The sequence below is a fragment of the Glycine max genome, chromosome 7 (assembly GCF_000004515.6).
Source record: "Glycine max cultivar Williams 82 chromosome 7, Glycine_max_v4.0, whole genome shotgun sequence".
Lineage (NCBI taxonomy): Eukaryota > Viridiplantae > Streptophyta > Magnoliopsida > Fabales > Fabaceae > Glycine > Glycine max.
The window spans coordinates 22,891,662-22,903,032 of NC_038243.2; the positions used below are offsets into that span (position 1 = coordinate 22,891,662).

The window sequence follows — 11,371 nt, forward strand, 5'->3', positions numbered from 1 at the left end:
AAATTGGTTCCAGTGCCGGCTCAACTGCTGACTGTTGTTTATATCCCTCTACCTTTTCTTCAGCTCTACCTTCATCAGCCTGAATTGCCATTTTCTCCTTGTCATTACAGCTTTACATTCTTCCTTCGGATTTTTCTCAGTGTTAGCACTAAAGCTGCTTGATGGCCTATCCGCCAACTGTTTTGCCAGTTGTCCCAATTGGACTTTCAAATTCTTTATGGCGGACTCGGTGCTCTTATGGTTTGACATAGATACCTGCATAAAATTGAGCTAGAGTCTCTTCTAGCTTCGTTGTTCGATCATAGAGACTAGGCTCTTGCTGTTGTGGCCTTGTAGATGGACCACCTTGGTCTTTGTTGATCTGGTTTCCAGGGTGATTCCACCACTATCCCTGCTATGAATTATATGGCTGGCCATGTTGAAACCCGAAATATCCACTTGCATTGAAATTTTACCTTGGTTGGTTCCCCATATAATTGACTTCATGAGTTGGTTCTTCATTAGGGATACAACAGCCAGAATTGTGAGCTCCACCACAAATGGCACACCCTGCAACCTACAAAACAGTAGATGGTAAAGATTGCGCAGAATGTATTTGAGTTGGCAACTTACTTAGTGTTTTGGTCAATGCTTCCAATTGCTTGGACAACAACTTGTTCTGTGCCAACAATGCATCTTGTGATGTAAGTTCCAGAAGGCTTTTCTTTGTTGGTATGTGGGCTCTATCTCTGAGAATAGCAATGTCACTTGCAGCCATATTTTAAATAAGATTCATGGCTTCTTCAGAGGTCTTCAACTTTATTTTCCCCCTAGCAGAAGCGTCTAATTGTTGCTTGGACTGTGGCCTTAACCCATCAATAAAAATATTGAGCTGAATTGGTTCTGAGAATCTGTGAGTGGGTATCTTTCTCAATAGACCACGAAATCTTTCTAAGGCCTCACTCAGGGATTCATCTGGAAATTGGTGAAAAGAAGAGATGGTTGCTTTTCCTTCTGCAGTCTTAGACTCTGGGAAATATTTCTTCAGAAATTTCTCAACCACTTCATCCCAAGTCTTAAGACTGTTGCCTTTGAACGAATGAAGCCACCTCTTAGTTTCTCCAGACAATGAGAATGAAAACAAACTCAATCGAATTGCATCTTTAGGCACACCAGCCAATTGAATAGTATTGCATATTTCAATGTAAGCCACCTCTTAGTGTCTTCATATGGTAGACCATGAAACAGATTATTTTGAATCTACTGTATCAAAGAAGGAGGATATGTGATTGTTTTTGCTTGAACCTCTAGTTGTGCAATGATGGTGAAAAATTGTGGCACACTTGAACTTGAGTAATCTTCTAGGGTCACTCTCCTTGCCTCTTCAGCCATAATAACTTCTTCAATTAAATCTATATAAGATTGCCCTGCAATAGGAAAGCTAGAAGACACCTCGGAAGATCGAGGTTCTTCTTCTAGAGTTGTTGCTGCTTCTAAGTCCTGCAAAAATTTTCTATTTCTCTCTGCGTTGCACCTCCTGCAAGTAGTGTTAATCTCCAAATCGATGGGGATCAAATCACCTGCAGTAGATCTTCTTTGCATACAAGAGAAACAAAACAACAATTATCCAGTTCAAAAGAACAATGAATTTGTACAGTAACTAAAATATGAACAAAAAGAATCAATGAATCAAAGATAAAAATATAAAGCAATGCCGTAAAACTGAACTGAACTCTTCTAATGAATTAAGTTCCCTGGTAACGACGCCATAAATACTTTGTTCACTCTCCCTTATGGTTCCTTTTTATCCAATTTTCAACAATTATATTCAAGGGAAATGAAACACCGGAAAGCGTACCGGGTCATCAAGTATTTAAAATTAAACTAGAGTGATCCGAGTATCGAACTCAGGGAACTTGCTTTATAGACAAAGTTTTATTCAGAAGTAAGGCATTGTTGGAATAACATTGATAATGGATGGTTTAAACATTAATAAACTACTTGTATGGTAAAAACAGTAAATGCAAGTAAAAGTTGATAGCAATAGGTAAAAAGCGTTGGGTCTTTCTAACAAACAAGCTGATGCATGTGAGGATATTTCTCTAATCAATGATGCTTTTGTGTTCTATGTTATAGCCTAAAATATTAAACCTTGATCCCTCGTGTTAAGACTAATTTAACCTAAGCTTCATCCGCAGATCCCTCTTATAAGACTAGGCTTAACTTAAACAGCATTATCGCAACAACATAATCAGAAAACCAAAACCCCAACAATCCATCCCTGGTAATGTGGTTATTCAGTCCTGCTTCTATCAAGTTCTAAGGCAACAATACATTTCCCAATGCTAAAGTCACCTAGCTGTACACACAAATGGGTGATCAGACCAAGAGCATGCAGAAATTAAGCATTGAACACATAAAATACAATTAATTAGATATCAAAGTAATTACATCAGTTGTTCCTTAGAAATCCCCAACAAGGGTGTTTAGCCAGCCATTACAGAAAAACCCTAACACAAATGAGATTAAGAGTATAGAATAATTGTTCCTTACATAAGGGGGATCCCTCCTCCTCTTCTCAGCACCTCACAATCACTCTACAACCCACTTATCTCTCTCTAATTGAAGAACCCTAGGCTCTTGCTGCCTCTAGAGTACTATTCTCAAAGTCTGTGCCAAAATATGCAGCTCCGGTCTCTCAAAATTGTATCCTAATTCTGACAATTCAGGCTTTAAATAGGCTCTGGAATCACATCGCTGCGCTTAGCGCCACCCTCGTGCTTAGCGTGAGTAAGTGGATTTAGGCTTGGCGCCAGTTGTGCGCTGAGCCTGGCAAAAGACAAACGTCTTGCTTAACGAGTTGATCTCGCGCTTAGCGCGCAACCTTGATCCTTGTGCTCTTCTAGATTCCCTTGTCACGCTAAGCGTGTTGAAGCTGCGCTTAGCGGTGGATGCGCGCTGAGCCCACAGGGTCCGCTTAGCGCGATTGCTCCATTTAGCACTTCAAGATTTTAGCCTCTTTTGACCTGAAATTGAACAGATTTCATCATTAAATCAAATGGAAAATATACTAGAGACAACTATAACAATAAAACAAGATTTATTTACAAATCCATACAAAATAACTATAAATTGGGGAAACTATACAAGTTTTGGAAAATGTTTTCTATACAAAAGTTAGTCATATAAGACGACTAACAATAGTGCATGGATCCAGCTGCCATAGGTCTTCATTTCTGTCTTTTTGCTTTCATTTGTTGCACTTTCGTTCCTCCCTACAAGTAAGTACACTTTCCCTTGATTTTTTTACTCTCCATTATGCTCTAATTGTCTATTTTTGGCAAAATCTGTGACACAATGTATGTGCAAATCTATAGTTGTTTGCTTGGGTTAGGGAGCTGTAGGGGATGGCCATAGGCCTATCTTGAATTCTGATATGAATGGGCTTGTCGCATTGCCCCGTTCCTCATTTTTTTGTGTTTAAACATGCGCTCAAGTGTTCGGTGAAATGCCTCAATGGCTTTTGCGTGGGGTATTGTGAAATTTTGCTTGTGGAATGAATTTTTGAATATATGGCTGCCATTTTGAGTGTGTGGGCAGTTTATAGAAGCTAGAATGACAAAAAAAAACATGACTTAGGCCTAGGAATCTAAGTTTTTTGGTCTTGGATGTAAAATGCATGAATATGAGAACATGTTCGTGAGATTTTTTAGACTAGCATTTGAATTTGCTGCATCATGGTAAGTGCCTTGCACCTAGGTAGCATGAAAATGCCTTTCAAAATATGTGTATATGTGGATAGGTAGCATGGAAATGCCTTTCAAAATATGTATAAATGTGGATAGGTAGCATGAAAATGCCTTTCAAAATATGTGTATATGTGGATAGGTAGCATGAAAACGCATTTCAAATATGTATATATGTGGATAGGTAGCTTGAAAATGCCTTTCAAAATATGTATATATGTGGATAGGTAGTGTCATACCCTAATTTTGTCCGGAAACCTTCATTTGCCAACATTTGGATTCTTGCCAACCGAATTGAGCTGCTTAACACCAATTGCCATGCAATCCATACGGTTTTGCAACGTTTCGGAAGGAAATGTGCAAGATATTCAAAAGAAGGGAAAAATGGTCACTTTTGGGACATTTTTCAGCCCCTGGGCCCACTAGAAGACTTAGGAGTCAAGAAACCAGCTCACCTGGGTGAGCTACCTTCAGCCTAAATGCTTTGTTTTACTATAAATAGGCGTGGGAAGGGTGAAGGAAAAGGGTCCCTTAGGTTCCCCAAGGTCCAGAGGTCTAGAGAGAAGAGAAAGGAAGAAGAAAGAAGAGAAAACAAGGCTGAAACGCTACTAAATCGCATCCATGATTGATTCCTACATCGTTCATCATTCATTCTTTGGTTTTTCTACGTTCTTCATCCAGTTAGTGCTTGCTTTAAGGACTTGAATTCGATTTATGGACTCTTAGGGGCCCCCTTAAAGCGAGTTTCGACCGATCGTTCATACTGTAATCTCGTTTAATCACCATTAAAATGAAATTCAATTGATCGTTTGTGTTGTAATCTAACTTAATCATTGTTTAAATGAATTTCAACTGATCGTTTGTGTTTTAATCTCACTTAATCACTGTTTAAATAAGTTTCGACCAATCGTTTATGTCATAAACTCTTATGTGCCATTATTTTCTCCTATTTCTTAACCCATTTTGCACCATTTTAAATACTAATTAGTCTTAATTGTCAAATTTATTAGGCAGTTTTATTATTTGGGCCCATTCATCTAATTTGATGTTTTTAATCTAATTTCAGGAATTAATGAAGCATTGGGCTTGAATCTAGAATTGGGCTTGGGCTTGAATCCAGAATTGGGCTTGGACTTGAAGAGGTCAGACTAATTTATTCTACAAAATTAGATCTTATCTTATCTTATCTAGATATTATTTAGATTTAATCTCATCCAAATATTATTTCATCTAGATCTTATCTTATCTAGATTTGATTTGATTTTACTTATGGGCTTGGATTTAAAACAGATTTGTAAGCAATGGGGTTGAAAAACTATATAACAGCATCAAGGTTCTAGTTTAGCTCTCTCTCTCTCTCTCTCCTCTCTCTCTTCTATTTTTCGTTTTTAGTTTTGGTCTCTCTTCTCTTTCTCTTTTATTTTTGTTTTTTACAATTCCAGTTGAGACTTTTAGTTTTATCAATAAAATTCCGTTCTCTATTTGATTAATGGAAGGCTAAGTCCCCAACGCTATTTTCTCTTGAGGATCAAGCACAGTTCTCTTTGAGGTTCTATTATTATTGTTAAATTATGTTCAGTTCTTTTTCCTCTTCACTAATTACTCTGAATTTGTTGTTATTAATTCATGCATGCTTAGTGCTTGATTAATTGTCTCTGCGCTTAATTTACGTTCATGCTTAATGATCGTTTATGAGTAATTGGTGTATGTGATGCTTAATCACATAATGAATGCCTTATGTTGAATTTCGCTTAGTAATTTAATTTAGGGTTGGATTAAGTGGTTGAACTGAATAAGGATAAATTCTCGTAACCTAGGATAAGAGACTTGCTTGTGAATCAAGGGGAAGCAATGTATTTTAATTCTGATATTTTCTAATTAAATTTTACTCGCTATTTAATTTACAAAAGCAAACAACCCCCCCCCCCCCCCAATTTGTTACTATTTCCTACTATCTGTTATGAACATTTGGTTGATCATTGCTCGTTGGGAAACGACCTAGGATCACTTCCTAGTTACTACATTTTAATATTTATTTGATTTGGGTACGGCCTCGATCAAATTTGGCGCCGTTGCCGGGAGTAGTGTCCAAAGGTTCATAATAGCTAGTTGTCATACCCTAATTTCATCCGGGGACCATCCGTTGTTGGGATGCGGCCCTCGTTTGGCCACTTCGAGGTACTTGGCACCCATCGTTAGGCAATTTGTGAAGTTTCGTGACATGCCGGAAGTCAAAAGAAAGCATTGTAACACAATCCGTGAAGTTCCGTGACATGCCGAAAGTTAAAAGGAAGTGTTAGTGCGCAATCCATATAGTTTCGTAACGTTCTGGAAGGCAAAAAAGGGGATGATTACGTAATCCATAAGTTTTCGTAACATTACGGAAAGAAAACAAGCATTGTTATGAAATTCGTAAAGTTTCGTAACGTTACGGAAAAAAATCACCAAAAAAGAGCAAGGGGGTGTATTTAGTAAAAATGGGGGTGCAAATAGCAACCAGGCCCATTTGGGCCTTCCACAATATTCCTCCAGAAGGTGGTTGCTTCTGGAGGGAGCAACCTAGCTCGCCTGGGCGAGCTGGGTGGCAAGCTTCTCCCCTATTTTCTTATAAATAGGGGGAGAAGTGAAGGGAAAAAATGTTCAGCCCTCCTGGTAATTCGAGATCACTTGAAATTAGTGAAAAAAATTGTTTCCGTGAAGAAAATCCAAGCCAAGGCGCTTCCGTAACGTTTCCGTGGGTGATTTCGGGAAGATTTTGAACCGTTCTTCGTTCGTTCTTCGTCGTTCATCGGTCTTCAATCGGTAAGTTCCCGAAATTGAACTTTTCAATTCATTCTATGTACCCTTAGTGGTCCTCATTTGTTTTCACGTACTTTTATTTTCATTTCATTTACTTTCCGTACCCCTTTTGACGTGCTTTAGTCATTTACTTAAGTCATTTTCTCGCCTAATCAAAAAATAAAATAAATTTCCACCGATCATTTGAATTGTAACATCTGTTAATTTTTGTTAAAATGAAATCCGACCGTTCGGTCATGCCGTAACCACGTTGGAAACCAAAAAGAGGTAAAATAATAATATAATAATCAAAAATATCTTTTAGTAAAATAAATAAAAAAAAAATCAATCGGACGTTTCTCTTTGGGATTTTTCTTTCTTAATTGAATTGACTAATAACCAAAGTGAAACTAAGGCTAAAATCAATTCATAAACCAAACTTTTGTCAACGCCTAAAAAAGGCCATTTTCAAAGGTCCAACGCCTTGAAATGGTATTTTCCGCTTTTATTGGTTAAGTGTAGATTTCTAAAAAGCCTAAAATCAATATGTAACTTTGTTACCTCTTTCAAAAATAAAGAAATCATTAATGGTCCAATGCCTTAATGTTTTCTCACTTTTCAAAAGAATCGAAAGATGGTCTAATGGTCCAACGCCTTAAAAATGACCTTTCATTCAATGAAAACATATCTTGCAAAAAAGGATAAAAAATAACTTAACCCAAAACGCTTTGTTCACAAAAGAACTACGTAGGTATGATTTTCTCATCACAATTGAGGAATACGTAGGAGCAAAGGGAAACGCCCTTGTCGACCACAAAAAGATAAAAACATAAAAAGGCATAAAAAAGACATAAGAACATAAAAAGGGAAAAGAATATAAATTGAAGTCATATTTGCACATTTGATTAAAGGTTGTCATCTCTTGTGACGGACGCGTGGGGTGCTAATACCTTCCCCGTGCGTAAATACAGCTCCCGAACCTTTTACTTAAAGTTCGTAGGCTACGTCTTTTCTGGTTTTTTCCGACGTTTTCCTCAAATAAACGTTGGTGGCGACTCCGTGCGTATTCCTTTCTTGGAACACGCACCCGTGATTCACGCGTCACCCTCCCGCCGAAGGGTAGGTTGCGACACTAGTGTCGTGTTAGTGTTTAATTCTTTCGTGTTTTATATTTAATTGTTAGTGTTGTGTTAGTGTGTGTGTTAGTGTTGTTTAGTGTCTTGGTATTTTGTTTAATGTGTGTTCTGTTTTAGTTTTTCTGTTAAGCGCTTCCCCTATTTCAGTTTTGGGTGTTTTGCGACGGATTTAGCGACCACTTTTGCTTGCGGCAAAACAGAGTAGTAGTGGAAATCATGTAGCGATGGATTTTAGCGACTACCCTTGCTGAATTATTTGAGATTTTTTGTTTTAGTAGCTAGAGTTGTTATTTTTGGCTGAATTTTTGTGTGGTAACTTCTTTTAATCTATATTTTGTGGGAAAAATAGCTAGAACCTTTAGTTTGGTCAGATTTGAAGTTCCAAAACAGTAGCAAATTTGATTTTTGTTAAAACTTTTAACGGCCATAACTTTTGCTCCGGTTATCAGAATCGCAATTATTATATATGTATTTGGGGTAGAAAAAAATTTCCTACGCCATGGCAGTGTCGGCTGAGGTCTCCATCGTCCAAAAAAAGTGATTCTGTCAAAAGTTTTTTATTTTTCAAGTATTATTCTCTTATTTTTCTTAACTTATCATTTTTAGCTTATATAGTTAGACTTCGAATTTTCATTTGAAATTTTTGGTGCTATCTTCTCATAATTTTATAAGGTTGCTCACAAAATTTCAAGTCATTTGGATATCATTTAATGGTAGCTGTAGTTCGAACCTACATTGTTACTTGCATAAGAAGGCAACTAATTGTGCATGCTGAATTTAGTGTATGACTAGAGGAAATCCATCTGACTTACAACCCTTTGATCCTGAGATAGATAGGACATTTCATAGATTAGTTAGACATCATTTAGTACCTTTTGAGCATCCTGAGCATTCTGATATTGGTGATTTTGAGCATTATAATTTTGAACATTCTGATTTTGAATATTCTGAGAACATGGCACACCCTCCACCCCGTGAGAGGACTCTAAGGGAATTGACTGCACCTGATTTCACCTACGAAAGCTTGTGCATCCAATACCCTGATGAGGATGCCCCATATGTTCTTAAAACTGGACTGATCCATTTGCTTCCAAAGTTTCATGGCCTTGTAGGTGAAGACCCACACAAGCATCTGAAAGAATTTCATATTGTCTGCTCCACCATGAAACCACCAAATGTCCAGGAGGATCACATATTTCTGAAGGCCTTTCCTCATTCTTTAGAGGGAGTGGCAAAGGACTGGCTATATTACCTTGCTCCAAGGTCCATCACGAGCTGGGATGACCTCAACAGAGTATTCTTAGAAAAAGTTTTCCCTGCTTCCAGGACCACGACCATCAAAAAAGATATTTCAGGCATTAGACAATTTAGTGGAGAGAGCCTATATGAATATTGGGAGAGATTTAAAAAATTATGTGCTAGTTTCCCTCACCACCAGATTTCAGAGCAGCTTCTCCTCCAATATTTTTATGAAGGACTCAGCAACATGGAGAGAAGTATGATAGATGCTGCCAGTGGTGGAGCCCTTGGAGACATGACCCCTGCTGAAGCCATAAATTTAATTGATAAGATGGCTTCCAACTCCCAGGAATTCAGTGCCAAAAATGATGCTATTGTCATTAGAGGAGTGCATGAAGTAGCCACGAATTCATCTTCATCAGTTGAGACTAAGAAGCTTGAAGGTAAACTAGATGCCTTGGTTAACCTGGTAACCCAACTGGCCATGAATCAAAAATCTGAACATGTCGCCAGAATCTATGGTTTATGCTCCTCTGCCGACCACCACACAAACCTTTTCCCTTCTGGGCAACAATCTGAAGCAATTGAACAGCCTGAAGCTTATGCTACAAACATCTACAACATACCTCCTCAATCTCAACAGCAAAATCAACCACAACAGAATAACTATGATCTCTTCAGCAACAGGTACAATCCCGGATGGAGGAATCATCCCAACCTTAGATGGTTGAATCCTTCACAACAGCAGCAACAACAACAGCCTTATTTTCAAAATGTTGTTCGCCCAAGCAGACCATACGTTCCTCCACCAATCCAGCAACAACAACAACAGCCCCAGAAACAGCAAACAGTTGAGGCCCCTCCGCAACCTTCCCTTGAAGAACTTGTGAGGCAAATGACTATGCAAAACATGCAGTTTCAGCAAGAGACCAGAGCCTCCATTCAGAGCTTAACTAATCAGATGGGAATGTTAGCTACACAGTTCAATCAACAACAGTCCCATAATTCTGATAGATTACCTTCTCAATCTGTCCAGAATCCCAAAAATGTGAGTGCCATTACATTGGGGTCAGAAAAGCAGTGTCAAGGACCTCAACCAGTAGCATCTTCCTCATCCGCCAATGAACTTGCCCAACCTCACTCTACTCCAGAAAAATATGATGACAAAAATTTAAAGAGTAAGTTACCTAACAATTTCTATGTAGGTGAATCTAAAGAGAAGCAACATATCCCTCTTCCATTCCCTCCAAGAGCATTTTCCAACAAAAAAATGGAAGAGGCAAAGAAGGAGATCTTGGAAACATTTAGGAAAGTAGAGGTAAACATACCTCTGCTGGATGCAATAAAGCAAATTCCAAGATATGCTAAATTCTTGAAGGAGCTGTGCACTAATAAGCGAAAGCTTAAAGGAAGTGAAAGAATTAGTATGGGCAGAAGTGTCTCTGCATTGATTGGTAAATCTGTTCCCCAAATCCCTGAAAAATGTAAAGATCCAGGTACATTCAGCATACCTTGTATTATAGGGAATAATAAGTTTGACAATGCCATGCTAGATTTAGGAGCTTCTGTTAGTGTTATGCCTCTGTCTATTTTTAATTCTTTATCTCTAGGTCCTTTGCAGTTAACTGATGTGGTAATTCATTTAGCTAATAGAAGTGTTGCCTATCCTGCTGGTTTCATAGAGGATGTCTTAGTTAGAGTTGGTGAGCTGATTTTCCCTGTTGATTTTTATATTTTAAATATGGAGGGATTTTCTAAAGGATCAGTTCCCATCATTCTAGCCAGACCTTTTATGAAAACTACTAGAACTAAGATAGATGTATATGCAGGCACACTATCTATGGAGTTTGATGATATAACTGTTCATTTTAATATTCTTGATGCTATGAAACACCCATCTGAAGATCTTTCGGTATTTCGTGTTGAAATAATTGACCATATTATTGATGAATTTGTACTTGATCATATGTCTGAATTTGATGCTGAGAGTGAATCTGAATTTGATATTGATTACATGTTTGCTGATGTTTTACCTCTTGAGATTGATTTTATAGAGTCAGATAGAACTAGCCATGTTTCAGGAAGTACACAAACCTCTTACTTTCTTTATGAGGTACAGGCTGAGAAACCATCTCTTTCTACCACTATCCAGCCATCCACACCAGAATTGAAGGCTCTGGGATCAAATTTAAAATATGCTTACTTGAATGATAGCAAAAGTTTTCCAGTAATTATATCTGCCTCCCTTGTTGATAAGCAAGAGGAGAAGCTGTTATCAGTTCTCAAGAAGCATAAGAAGGCTATAGGCTGGACCCTGGCGGACATTCCTGGTATTAGCCCATCCACATGTATGCATCGAATAAATTTAGAAGATGGGGCTAAACTAGTAAGATAGTCACAGAGAAGACTCAACCCGGTGATTCTTGATGTAGTGAAGAAGGAGGTAACCAAGCTTTTGCAAGCTGGAATCATTTATCCTATCTTCGATAGCCA

At 38.0% G+C, this 11,371-nt stretch overlaps 1 non-coding gene across 1 annotated transcript; it reads right to left on the reverse strand.

Moving 5' to 3' along the window:
- Window positions 1-8,972: 8,972 nt before the first annotated feature.
- LOC113002236 (small nucleolar RNA R71) lies at window positions 8,973-9,079 on the reverse strand. Its single transcript, XR_003267780.1, has one exon. It is a non-coding gene; the product is annotated as a small nucleolar RNA R71 (small nucleolar RNA).
- Window positions 9,080-11,371: the final 2,292 nt, after the last annotated feature.